The following is a 14,803-nucleotide window of genomic DNA, read 5'->3' as shown; positions in this document are numbered from 1 at the left end:
GTAGAGCTGGGGTTTCTCCATGTTGGTCAGCCTGGTCTTGAACTCCTGACCTCAGGTGATCCGCCCACCTCGGCCTCCCAAAGTGCTGGGATTACAGGTATGAGCCACCACACCCAGCCGGGAATACTACTTTGTTGCGACGACTAAAGGAGATTAGGAATGAAAAACCCATAAAATATCATAAACTCTTGGTAATCAGTAGATCTGTACATGTAAGCCAATGTGGCAGTTTGTATAATTACAATAAACATATACCAAAAATAGAGACAAAGATAAAAGGTGTGGCCTGATGGAAGTTACCCCTCGACCTAGGATGCACCAGGGATAGTGCCCCAGCCTCTCAGCCACTGGAGGAGGGACCCATTTTCCTCTTTCCCATCCAGGGCACCTGGAGGTGTGTTTGCGTGTGGCAGCTGCCTGGGAGGAGGAGTCAGGTCCAGGGATTCTTGGGCCTTTGGTCTATCCTCTGTCACTTCCCAGCACCTGCACCTGTCCCGGAACAGGGGCTAGTCCAAATCCCTGGGTCTCCACTACAGGGCCCTCCCTCTCCCTGCCTGCCTGCCCCAGGCCAGGCCTAGCAAGGCTTCTGGTCCTACCCTGCCCTCCTCCGCCCAGCCCTGCTCCTGTCCCTCCTCTGTTCCCTGTTTGCAGTACAAAAGGCAAATATTAGTCCTGGGTCTAAGTAGGACAGAGGGACAAAGAGCAGGAACACCAGGAGGCACAAGTTCTCGCCTCACCTGCCCTTTGGGCCTGGCTGTTGGGGTCTGGACCAGGTCATGCACGGTGTGGGAAGAGAGAGCGTTGACAGAAAACTGGAGACCAGGACTCCCACAAAGACCTTAATTCCTGGGAGGCCCATTGCTTATATATTCATATATATATATATATATATATATTTTTTTTTTTTTTTGTGGGGGGGGGCCAGGCACAGTGGCTCACACCTGTAATCCCAACACTTGGGGAGGCCAACATGGCAGGATTGCTTGAGGCCAGGAGTTTGAGAACAGCCTGGGCAACATAGCGAGACTCTCATCTCTACCAAAAAAAAAAAAAAATGAAAAATTAGCTGGGAATGGTGATGCATGCCTGATGTCTGAGGCGGGAGGATCATCTAAGCCCAGGAGTTTCAGGCTGCAGTGAGCTATAATTGCACTACTGCACTCTAGCCTGGGTAATGGAGTGAGACCGTGATTCTTTTTTTTTTTTTTTTTTTTTTTTTTGGACATAGAGTCTCGCTCTGTCGCCCAGGCTGGAGTCTCGGCTCACTGCAACTTTCATCTCGCTTGTTCAAGTGATTCTCCTGCCTCAGCCTCCCAAGTAGCTGGGATTATTTTTGTATTTTTAGTAGAGACAGGATTTTGCCACGTTGACCAAGCTGGTCTCAAACTCCTGACCTCAGGTGATCCACCCACCTCGGCCTCCCAAAGTGCTGGAATTACAGGCATGAGCCACCGTGCCTGGCCTGCTCAACATGTTTCTAAGATTCGTGCATGCTGTCCGTGTCAGGAGTTCCTTTCTTCTAATGCTTTGTGGTCTGTCACTCAAAGAACATAGCACATTTTATGTGCTGTTCACCTGTTGATGGGGGTTTGGATATGTTTTCAGTTTGGGGTTACTGGGAAAAGTGCTTCTATGAATGTTCTTGTACAAATCTTCAGGGGTAAATAAGCACTTATTTCTGTTGGGTATATGCCTAGGAGTGGATTTGCTGGGTCATAACGTAAGTGTATGTTTGTTTGTTTGAGACGGAGTCTCACTCTATTGCCCAGGCTGGAGTGCAGTGGTGCACTCTCGGCTAACTGAAACCTCCACCTCCTGGGTTCAAGCGAGTCTCTTGCCTCAGCCTCTGAGTAGGGATTATAGGCATGGACCACCATGCCTGGCTAATTTTTGTATTTTTATTAATGATGGGGTTTCACCATGTTGGCCAGGCTGGTCTCAAACTCCTGACCTCATGATCTGCCCACCTGGGCCACCTATAATCCCAGCAACTCGGGAGGCTGAGGCCTAGGCCACCTATAATTCCAGCTATTCAGGAGGCTGAGGCATGAGAATTGCTTGACCCCACGAGGCAGAGGGTGCAGTGAGCTGAGATCGAGTCACTGCACTGCAGCCTGGGCAACAGAGTGAGACTCTGTTAAAAAAAAAAAAAAAAAAGAGAGAGAGCACTGGTTTAGGAGTCCAGTGCTTGGTATTACCATCTGTAAAATCCGAATTATAACAACATTCACCTCACAAAGGCATTGTTGAAAAAAATAAGTTTGAGATAACACTGGCCTCTGCAGACTTTTCATTATTTATTTATTTATTTATTTTTTAAAAAGACGGGGTTTCACCATGTTGGTCAGGCTGGTCTTGAACTCCCGACCTCAGGTGATCTGCCTGCCTTGGCCTCCAAAGTGCTTGGATTACAGGCGTGAGCCACCACGCTCGGCCTTTATTTTTCTTTTGAGATGGAGTCTCGCGCTGTTGCCCAGGCTGGAGTGCAATGGCTCACCCCACCACCACGCCCAGCTATTTTTTGTATTTTTAGTAGAGATGGAGTTTCACCATGTTGGCCAGGCTGATCTCGAAATCCTGACCTCAGGTGATCTGCCCGCCACGGCCTCCCAAAGTGCTGGGATCATAGGCATGAGCCACTGCACCTGGTCTCTTTGCATACTTTTACTCACAGTTGTAGGCCTGCTGAGTATATGACATTCTTATGCCCATACATGGCTATCTTAGCATGGGCTGCTATAAAAATTAGGCCAAGCGGTGGCTCACGCCTGTTATTCCAACACTTTGGGAGGCCAAGGCAAGCCAATCACGAAGTCATTGGTTTAAGACCAGCTTGTCCCACATGGTGAAACCATGTCTGTACTAAAAACGCAAAAATTAGTTGGGCATGGTGGCATGCACCTGTAATCCCAGCTATCGGGAGGCTGAGGCAGGATAATCGCTTGAACCAAAGAGGTGAGGTTGCAGTAAGCCGAGATTGCACCACTGCCCTCCAGCATGGGTAATAGAGCAAGACTTCATCTCAAAACATATATATATATACTGTAAACTGGGTGATTTAAACAACAGACATCCACAAGGGGTCTTCAAAAATTTCGTGGAAAATGTGTATTATGAAAAAAACTGCATGGATTAAAAAAAATTTTTGCACTATAATAAATGCGTATGTCGGGCGTGGTGGCTCAAGCCTGTAATCCCAGCACTTTGGGAGGCCGAGGCGGGTGGATCACAAGGTCAAGAGATCGAGACCATCTTGGTCAACATGGTGAAACCCCGTCTCTACTAAAAATACAAAAAAAATAGCTGGGCATGGTGGTGCGTGCCTGTAATCCCAGCTACTCAGGAGGCTGAGGCAGGAGAATTGCCTGAACCCAGGAGGCGGAGGTTGCGGTGAGCCGAGATCGCGCCATTGCACTCCAGCCTGGGTAACAAGAGCGAAACTCCGTCTCAAAAAAAAATAAATAAATAAATAAAAATAAAATAAATGCATACTAACTTGCTATAACATGAGTGAACAGGATGTAGTTTGAGGCACTAAGAAAGATAAGACATCAGTTTGAAGTCAGCCTCTATCAGAGCAAGATGAAATCTGCTAAAATTGAAGCAAGAACAAACAACTTTATGGTGAAGCTTTGGTGGAAGAATGGTGGAATCATTCATGCTTTATGAAAAGTTTATGGAGGCAATGTCCCAAAGAAATCAGCAGCTTACAAATAGCCAACTCATTTTAAGAAGGGACAAGAGAGCCATGTGTGGTGGCTCACACCTGTAATCCCAACACTTTGGGAGGCTGAGTCGGGTGGATCACTTGAGGACAGGAGTTCAAGACCACCCTGGCCAACATGGAGATACCCCATCTCTACTAAAAATACAAAAATTAGCTGGGCATAGTGGCACATGCCTGTAATCCCAGCTATTTGGGAGGCCGAGACAGGAGAATCGCTTGAACCAAGGAGGTGGAAGATGCAGTTAGCCGAGATTGTGCCACTGCACTCCAGCCTGGGTGACAGAGCAAGACTCTGACTCAAAAAAAAAAAAAAAAGACATTTTTGGACAAATGAAAACACTTAAATATAGGTTAGGTATTTAATGCACCACCACGGGTGCAGGGCCACAAGGGACTCGGCACATGCTTAGTCTTCAGGGTCTGATATGCGCCCTCTGTCTGCAGAAACCGTTGGTTCTTCTTGGAACTCTGCTGGCCCCAGTTGGTATCATACAGCCAAGTTTGGCATTCCTGCCTTTCAGCACAAACACATGCCTGCACACTTGAAGCAGATATTCTTTTTTTTTTTTTTGGGGGGGGGGGGAGGGTAGGGAATCTTGCTCTGTTTCCCAGGCTGGAATACATTGGCGAGATCTCGGCTCATCGCAACCTCCACCTCCCAGGTTCAAGCAGTTTACCTGCCTCAGCCTCTTGAGTAGCTGGGATTACAGGTGTGCACTACCATACCCAAATAGTTTTTGTACTTTTGGTAGAGACAGGATTTTACCATGCTGGCCAGGCTGATCAACTCCTGACTCAGGTGATCTGCCTGACTTGGCCTTCCAAAGTGCTGGGATTACAGGTGTGAACCACGAACCCGGCCTTAAAGCAAATACTCTTTCCCTTTAAGAGCAAGGCCATAACAAAGCTGGAGGCGGGGGGTGCATTTCTGCTCAACAAGTTGGCATCAAACAAAATCATGGGTAAAGATGAATGCTAAATTATAAAGCAAAGCTCTATAACCACTGAAAACAGTAAAATAATATTCCGGCCAGGCATGGTGGCTCACGCGTGTAATCCAAGCACTTTGGAGGCCAAGGCAGGCGGATCACCTGAGGTCAGTAGTTCAAAACCAGCCTGACCAACATGGTGGAACCCTGTCTTTTAAAAAAAAAAAAAAAAAAAAAAAAAAAAAATTCCAAGACAGTGTTAGAGAATTTCAGGTCTCAAAGGAAGACCAGATATTATTAAATCCAGCTGTTTGCAAGCCTAGAGCTGTGTGTACATTCTAAAGGGTGGCCTTGTCTTTCTGCCACCCTTTATATATTTTGTTAAAACCTCAAAAACTGTGAATTTGCCTTAAGATAAAAATGAAATTTTTTCCCTTTTGGCTGAAATTTTTTCTCTTTAGGTGGTTAATAATCTTGTTTTCCTCAATTTAATCAGCAGTTTTCCATTTTTTTCTTTTTTTATTTCTTTGTTTTGCTCTTCTGGAGAAAGTGACTTAAGCAGTTTTCTATTTTGACTAGAAAATGTGAGTAAGTTGGCTGGGTACGATGACTCACGCCTGTAATATCAGCATTTTGGGAGGCCCAGGTGGGCAGATCACTTGAGGTCATGAGTTTGAAATCGGCCTGGCCAACATGGTGATATTCTGTCTCTACAATACAAAAAAAAATTAGCCAGGTGGGTGATGAGTGCCTATAATCCCAGCTACTTGGGAGGCTGAGGCAGGAGAATCACTTGAACCCGGGAGGCGAAGGTTGCTGTGAGCCGAGATCACACCACTGCACTCCAGCCTGGGCGACTGAGACTCTCTCTCAAAAAAAAAAAAAAAAAAAAAAGTGTAAGTCCATTTCTATTTAGGAAAAATCTTTTTAAATATAGGATCCATAAAGGAAAAAGATGTTAGCAAATGGTTCCATGGTGGAGCCAAGAATGGGAACCACTGATTTCATTCAACTGCCCCATCTCTATGTGGTCATGGAGGAAATGGAGTGGGGACGGTCATGCAGAATTGGTGGTAGAGCCAGGATGGAAACCCAGACTCCTGCTTTAGACCAACACTTTCTCCTCTCACAACCCTTGTCCCCTGACATTCTGGTCGAGTACGACCTCACTGGACCATAAAGTTGAGCCAGAGAACACACACCTAAGGTAGAGAACTATTGTGTGGGTGAGGCTGGCCTGCCCCAAACAACCATACCTAAGGACACATGTGAAGTCCCTTAATTTTGTTTGTCTTCCTATTTAGGAAGACTGATGACAATACTACTAAGTACAATTTAGTAATTTATTTTTTTATTTTTATTTATTTTACTTTGAGATAGGGGAACAATCTGTTGTCCAAGCTGGAGTGGAGCAGGCTGGAGTTTGGTGGCATGATCATAGCTTACTGTAGCCTTGAACTCCTGGCTCAGGTGATCCTCCCACCGCAGCCTCCTAAGTAGCTGGGAATACAGGCATGTGCCACCATGCCCAGCTTGTTTTTTACATTTTTTAAAAATTTTGTATTTTTTTTTTTTTTTGAGACGGAGTTTCGCTCTTGTTACCCAGGCTGGAGTGCAATGGCGCGATCTCGGCTCACCGCAACCTCTGCCTCCTGGGTTCAGGCAATTCTCCTGCCTCAGCCTCCTGAGTAGCTGGGATTACAGGCACGCGCCACCATGCCCAGCTAATTTTTTGTATTTTTAGTAGAGACGGGGTTTCACCATGTTGACCAGGATGGTCTGGATCTCTCGACCTCATGATCCACCCGCCTCGGCCTCCCAAAGTGCTGGGATTACAGGCTTGAGCCACCGCGCCCGGCCAAAATAAATTTTGTATTTTTATGTATTTATTTATTGAGATGGAGTCTCACTCTGTCGCCCAGGCTGGAGTGAAGTGGCACAATCTTGGCTCACTGCAACCTCTGCCTCCCCAGTAGCTTGGGTTCAAGCAATTCTCCTGCCTCAGCCTCCCCAGTAGCTGGGGTTACAGGCACACACCACCTTGCCTAGCTAATTTTTGTATTTTTAGTAGATACATGGTTTCACCATGTTGCCCAGGCTGGTCTCAAACTCCTGAGCTCAAACTGATCTGCCCGCCTCAGCCTCCCAAAGTGCTGGATTACAGGTGTAAGCCACTGCACACTGCCTAATTTTATATGTTTAGAGACAGGGTCATGCTGTCGCCCAGGCTGGAGTGCAGTGATGCAATCATAGCTTACTGCAACCTTGAACTCCTGGACTCAAGCAATCCTCTTGACTCAGCCTCCCAAGTAGCTGGGACTACAGGCACGCACCATCATGCCCAGCTACATTTTAAAAATTATTTTATAGAAACACAGTCTCACTATGTTGGTCAGGCTGGTCTCCCCTGGCTTCAAGTGATTCCCCTACCTTCTCCAAAAGCACTGGGATTACACACACTAGGCCTACAATTTAGTAATTGCTCACCATGTACCAGGTAGGTAGGACTTATGAGGTGATACTATATTTATCCCCATTTTATGGATGAGAAAACTGAAGCAAAGTGACTTGCCCAAGTTGATACAGCTAGTCAAGGTCAGAACCCCAACCCACATCTCAACACTTCTAAAGGTTGGAACTCTTTATGATCTGTGATGACTTGCTGGGTCCAAAGGTCTCTGAACAGTATCTGCTTTTTATTCTAAGATTCTTCTTGCACTAGTAAAGTTGCAAATCAGGACAGAAGAGCCTCGACAGGCCCTCGATTTCTGACTTTGGGCTCAGCAGCTGTAGACACTGCATGGACTGACTTCCATCTGTGAAAAGGCTCCAGCAATATCCTCTTAGTGTCTCTGTCCTATAGCAAGGAGAAGCATCCAAATTCAGTATTACACAAAATCATTAAAAATGACCTTATCAGGCCGGGCGCAGTGGCTCAAGCCTGTAATCCCAGCACTTTGGGAGGCCGAGGCGGGTGGATCATGAGGTCGAGAGATCGAGATCATCCTGGTCAACATGGTGAAACCCCGTCTCTACTAAAAATACAAAAAATTAGCTGGGCATGGTGGCACGTGCCTGTAATCCCAGCTACTCAGGAGGCTGAGACAGGAGAATTGCCTGAACCCAGGAGGTGGAGGTTGCGGTGAGCCGAGATCGCGCCATTGCACTCCAGCCTGGGTAACAAGAGCAAAACTCCGTCTCAAAAAAAAATAAATAAATAAATAAAATAAAATAAAATAAAAATGACCTTATCAGGAGTGAAGGAGAGGAGAAGCGTGGAATAAAGGGGCTTTCAACATTTTAATTAATAAAAATTATATTATGGTCAGGTGCAGTGGCACATGCCTGTAATCCCAACACTTTGGGAGGCCAAGGAGGGTGGCTCAGTTGAGGTCAGGAGCTCGAGACCAGCCTGGCCAAACATGATGAAAATACCAAAATTGGTATTTTCTACTAAAAATATCCAAATTGGCTGGGGATGATGGTGCACACCTGTAATCCCAGCTACTCAGGAGGCTGAAGCAGGAGAATTGCTTGAACCTGGGAGGCAGAGGTTGCAGTGAGCCAAGATCATGCCACAGCACTCCTTCCTGGGTGATAGAGACTGTCTCAAAAATAATAATAAAATAAATAGGCCGGGCACAGTGGCTCACACCTGTAATCCTAACATTTTGGGAGGCTGAGGTGGGTGGATCATTTGAGGTCAGAAGTTCCAAACCAGCCTGGCCAAAATGTTAAAACCCTGTCTCTACTAAAAACCCCAAAAGGCCGGGCGCGGTGGCTCAAGCCTCAATCCCAGCACTTTGGGAGGCCGAGGCGGGTGGATCACGAGGTCGAGAGATCGAGACCATCCTGGTCAACATGGTGAAACCCCGTCTCTACTAAAAATACAAAAAATTAGCTGGGCATGGTGGCACGTGCCTGTAATCCCAGCTACTCAGGAGGCTGAGGCAGGAGAATTGCCTGAACCCAGGAGGCAGAGGTTGCGGTGAGCCGAGATCGCGCCATTGCACTCCAGCCTGGGTAACAAGAGCGAAACTCCGTCTCAGAAAAAAAAAAAAAAAAAAACCCAAAAAACCAGTCCGGGCATGGTGGCTCACACCTGCAATCCCAGCACTTTGGGAGGCCAAGGCAGGTGGATCACCTGAGATCGGGTTCAAGACCAGCCTGGTTAACGTAGTGAAACCTCATCTATACTAAAAATACAAAAATTAACCGGGCATGGTGGCAGGTACCTGTAATCCCAGCTACTCGGGAGGCTGAGGCAGAAGAATTGCTTGAACCCCAGAGGCAGAGATGGCAGTGGGATAAGTGCCACTGCACTCCAGACTGAGGGACAGAGCAAGACTGTGTCTATAAAAAAAAAAAAAAAAAAAAAAAAAAAATCCGCCTCAGAAAATAAACAAAAATAAATAAAATAAAAATTACACTGAAATCAGAGGGAAACAAATATATAATTAGAGACAGTATCTTGCTGTGTTGCCCAGGCTAGAATGCAGTGGTATAATCACAGTGCACTATAGCCTTGAACTCCTGAAAATATTTCCTCAGTGAAAAAAATAGTCCAGTGATTTTAGTCTTTCCAAGAATGGTCTGCCTTTTATTTGAGCTGGAAGAGCACTAAATTAGAGTCAGAAGGCCTGAATTCTGTCCTGGTACTGACTGGTGTCCTGACCTTGGCAAGTGACTCGTGTTGAGGCCTCTGTTTTCTCATGGGTAACTGTAACATGAGGAGCTTGGGCAATGCTGTGTAATGCCCATTCTCACTGGGCCATGCGTGTTGGCAGAGCAGACTCCCGAATCACCTGCCTTTGAATCTGTTGGCTCTCTTCTGACCCTGCTGTGTATCAGGGATGGCTTTAATGGAGAAAAAATTCTCCATCCATGTGGCAATGTAGAAAGGGAGTGTGAGCATCCCAGCTGTTGGCCTGGGGGTGTGTAGGGTGTTGACAGGCCTCCCTAAGAGCCCAAAGCATCCCCACTCACTGCACAATTCAATTTCAAGCAAGGAGCGTGTCCTCAGGATGCTTAAAACATTAGCCAGGGGCTGGGCGTGGTGGCTCAAGCCTGTAATCCCAGCACTTTGGGAGGCCGAGGCGGGCGGATCACGAGGTCAAGAGATCGAGACCATCCTGGTCAACATGGTGAAACCCCGTCTCTACTAAAAATACAAAAAATTAGCTGGGCATGGTGGCGCATGCCTGTAATCCCAGCTACTCAGGAGGCTGAGACAGGAGAATTGCCTGAACCCAGGGGGCGGAGGTTGCGGTGAGCCGAGATCGCACCATTGCACTCCAGCCTGGGTAACAAGAGCGAAACTCCGTCTCACAAAAGAAAAAAAAAACATTAGCCAGATACTGCTGAGCGGTCCTGAGTTGAAGTGGCCCTGCCTGAGTCAGGAGCTGAAAAGAAGTCGTGTAGGCTCCAAGTCACAGCATAGCTGACTAAAAACTAATCTTAGCTGCTGTTTCTCAGGCTTTGGATGGTGCAGCCTTTCTCTTCACAGATCACCACGATTTCCTGCTGTCCTCCCGCTCCTTGGACAATTTTAGGCTTATGATTTGCCAAGAAGTTATTCAGATTGGGCAGGCAACTGAGTTAATGTCAGTGGCAAACCAGGAGGCACAGGGATGCCTGTGACATTGTGGTCAAATGCCGGGAAGCCAGAAAACCACCCGCATCAGAATACTGGCTTTCAGCTGGGCATGGTGGCTCATGCCTGTATTCCCAGCACACTGGGCGACAGAGGCAGATGGATCACTTGAGATCAGGAGTTGGAGACCAGCCTGGCCAACATGCCAAAACTCCATCTCCATTGCCCAGGTGCAGGGACTCACGCCTGTAATCCCAGCACTTTAGGAGGTCAAGGTGGGTGGATTACCTGAGGTTGGGAGTTTGAGACCAGCCTGGCCAACACGGTGAAACCCTGTCTCTACTAAAAATACAAAAAATTAGCTGGGCGTGGTAGTACTCGCCTGTAATCCCAGCTACCAGGAGGCTGAGACAGGAGAATCGCTTGAACCTGGGAGGTGGAGGGTGCAGTGAGCCGAGATCATGCCATTGTACTCCAGCCATGGCAACAAGTGTGAAAACTCTGTCTCAAACAAAACAAAACAAAACAAAACTCCATCTCTACTAAAACTACAAAAATTAGCCAGGGGTGTTGGCGCACACCTGTAATCCCAGCTACTCAGGAGGCTGAAGCAGGAGAATCGCTTGAACCTGGGAAGAGGAGGTCGAGTGAGCCGAGGAGACTGCTGCACTTCAACCTGCGTTACAGAGTGAGACAGCGTCTCAAAACAAAAACAAAAACAAAAATCCTGGCTTTGCCTCTGACTGATGGTGTGATCTTGGTGTCCTCTCTGAGCCTCAGTTTCTTTACCTGTACAACAGGGACCACAATTTCCAATTTACAGGACAGTAGAGGTATCAAACAGGCAAGTCTGTTTTTTCCATCTCTCTTGCCTCCTGCCCCTCAAGTGAATTCCATTTGGCTTCCCCCAGCTCTCCCTTGCTTGCCAGTGACTTCCAGAAACTTCAGCTCTCTCAATAGCAACGGACACTGCTGACCACATCCCCCATGATGAAACTCTTCCATCAGCTTCAATGGCATGCACTTTGTAGGTTTTTCTCTTTCATTGGGTGCTGATTTGTTGAGTCCCCTGATGAACCTACCTCCTGTCACTGAACCTGAAGCACTGGATCACCCTAGCCTTGGTCCTCCTCCCTTCTCTCTGTATTGAAGGAAACCAAAATATTTCACTCCACAGTATAATTCTTTGATACAGCTCAAGATGGCTATTCAGGAAGGCTGGAAATACAATAGCTGAAAACTGTCCTGTGGCGGGGGGGTGGGGGTGGGGGGGATTGGCATCTGCAGAGAAAACTGAAGGGAGCCGAGTGCAATAATCCCAGCACTTTGGGAGGCTGAGGTGGGCGGATCACTTGAGATCAGGAGTTCAAGACCAGCCTGGCCAACATGGTGAAACCCTGTTTCTAAAATACTAAAAATACAAAAAGTTAGCCAGTCATGGTGACAGCCACCTGTAATCCCAGCTGCTCGGGAGGCTGAGGCAGAATCACTTGAACCCGGGAGGTGGAGGTTGCAGTAGCCAAGATCGTGACATTGTACTCCAGCCTCGGCAACGAGAGAGAGAGAGACTGCCTCTCAAAACAAACAAACAAACAACAAAAAACACTACTTGGATACAGCCAGGCCTTCTCTGAGCCCTACCTTGTCCAGATCTAGAAAAGATTAACTGAGTCTGAGTCTGACACCTTTAAGATGGAAATTTTTTTTTTTGAGACAGTTTTGCTCTGTCACTCAGACTGGAGGGCAGTGGCGTGATCTTGGCTCACTACAGACTCTGCCTCCCAGTGATTCTCATGCCTCAGCCTCCCCAGTAGCTGGGATCACAGGCGCGCACCACCACGCCCAGCTGTTTATAGTGGTGCCAGGGTTTGCCAGGTTGGTCTCCAACCCCTGAGTTCAAGCAATCCTCCTGCCTTGGCCTCCCAAAGTTCTAGAATTACAGGTGTGAGCCATGATGCCCAGCCAAGTCTGACGCCTTCAAAGGTCTGATGGAAACATTTATCCCTTCTGATGGCTGCTACATGTGACATTTCATTTACATCCTGAGACCCTCTTTGCTGGCCAGGCCTTCTCTTCTCTCCCTCTCACCACCTGTCTTGCCACCATTTCCTGACTCACCACCATAAACTGTTCTGGGCCCTGCTCTGAGCCCCCTCAAAATGGTATAAAGGTGTCAACTATTTGATCGTTTCTTCAAGATCTTACATTTTGTAAGACTGCTGTGCGCACTAAGGTATCTGTGTGCCTTCTCTATTAATTTGCTTATTACTCTGCCTTTTGTCACTTTTTCAGCAAATCTTAAGAGAGCAAAGGGAAGTTTTCCCTCATCCCCTACAGGATTCTGCCCCGGCTCCCCCAGCCCCAGACTCCTGTGATGCTCCACCTAACCCCAACTTTCCTCCCCAGGCTTTTTAAGTATTTCCAATTGCTTATCTGTGTTCCCTCCCACAGGCACTTCAAACTCGGAATTCATCCCAAACCCAAATCATAATTATCCCAGTTCCCACCGATACCTACTTACTTACTTCAGAAACCTTGAGGTCAGGTGTGGTGCCTCATGCCTATGATCTCAGCACCTTGGAAGGCCAAGACAGGTGGGTGGATCACCTGAAGTCAGGAGTTCAAGACTAGCCTGGTCAATATGGTGAAACCCTGTCTGTACTAAAAATACAAAAATTAGCCAGGCATGGTGGCGGGCACCTATAATCCCAGCTAGTCAGGAGGCTGAGGTGGGAGGATCACTTGAACCCTGGGGATATATGTTGCAGTGAGCCAAGATTACACCACTATGTTCCCCTCATCTCTGCTCCCCGCAAAAAAACAATAAAAATTTTTGAAAAAAGGAAAAGAAAACTTGTCAGATCTCCCTCTTTTCCACTGTTTGAATCCTGTCACTTGTGCCTCCTGGAACACATATCCACCCACCCACAGCCCTAACCCGGCCTCCTCAGTGCCTCTCTGATCTCATTGCCTCCCATGCTCTGTCTTGGTCTCCCGGCTCCTGCTGTCCACACTGGGCTTGTCCTCGCTGTGCCCCGCTCAGATCCAGCTCCTCCCTGACATCCTCCTCTCTATTATTCAAGCCTCTGCTTAAGCCTTGCTCTTAGAGGCCTTTGCTGACTGCCTTCTGTATGTAAATCCCACTCCCATTCTTTGTCACCCCAGCCACAGTACAGTGGCTTGATCATGGCTCACTTCAGACTCAACCTCCTGGGCTCAGGCAATCCTCCTCCATGAGCTTCGTGAGTAGCTGAGCCCACAAGTGCATGTCACCACTCCTGGCTACGTTGCCCAGATTGGTCTTGAACTCCTGGGCTCAAGTGATCCTCCCATCTTGGCCTCCCAGAGTTGGGATTACAGGCATGAGCCACAGCACCTGGCCACCCTGCACTACTTTTAAAACGTTTAACACTTTTATCATCTGATATGAATTTGTCATCTCTCTTTCCACACTGGGTGAGCTATGTGAACACAGAAACAACAGTCACTGCTACATCCCTAACAACTTGCATTCAGGAAGCACTTAGTAGCCGGGCGCGGTGGCTCAAGCCTGTAATCCCAGCTCTTTGGGAGGCTGAGGCGGGTGGATCACGAGGTCAAGAGATCGAGACCATCCTGGTCAAAATGGTGAAACCCCGTCTCTACTAAAGATACAAAAAATTAGCTGGGCATGGTGGCACGTGCCTGTAATCCCAGCTACTCAGGAGGCTGAGGCAGGAGAATTGCCTGAACCCAGGAGGCGGAGGTTGCGGTGAGCCGAGATCGCGCCATTGCACTCCAGCAACAAGAGCGAAACTCCGTCTCAAAAAAAAAAAAAAAAAAAGGAAGCACTTAGTAAACATCCGCTGGATGAATGATTCCACGTCTCTGCATGTCCACAGCTACCACCCTATTCCCAGCCACCCTGCAGACTCCTAATTGACTTACCCACAACTGCACTTTGCTTTCCAATCCATTTCCTAGTTGTCTTTTCAAATCCAATTTTGATCCTGTTATCCCCTGTTCAAAACCCTTCAAAGTGCTCCTCGATGTCCTGAAAATAAAGTCCAAACTCCTGAGCCGTGGTCCTGTGTGATCTAATCCTCCTCCCTCTTCGTGTTTACCCCACCTGGCCATGCTGGTCCCAGTAGCTCAGACCCACCAGTCTCTCACCACCTCCCCTCCCACCTCCACGTCCATCCAGCCACAGCTGAAACATGGGGCAGGAGAGTGCAGCAGCGAAGAGCCTGACTCCAGCGCGAGGTTCTGTGGGCTGGAATCTCAACCCACTCAGCACCGTGACCTGGGGCAGGATACTTAAAGCTCTTTGCTTCTCAGTTTCCTGATCTGTAGGGAAAAAAAAAAAAAAGGAAAAAAAAAAAACAAAAAAACAAAAAAAAAAAACAACCTCTTCCTACCTCACAGGGTTGTTATGAGGATTACATAAAGCACCGGCCCACAGTAAGGGCTGAGCATTATCCTTCTTGGGGACATCTTCCCTGGCACCCCAGGCCACATTAAATTGCCCTACTAAACAAGTTCACAGTACCCAGCTCCGCCCCTTTCAACTTTCAT

The sequence above is a fragment of the Saimiri boliviensis genome, chromosome 6 (assembly GCF_048565385.1).
Source record: "Saimiri boliviensis isolate mSaiBol1 chromosome 6, mSaiBol1.pri, whole genome shotgun sequence".
Lineage (NCBI taxonomy): Eukaryota > Metazoa > Chordata > Mammalia > Primates > Cebidae > Saimiri > Saimiri boliviensis.
The sequence above is the reverse complement of the archived record's forward strand: the minus strand, read 5'-3'. Positions refer to the sequence as shown.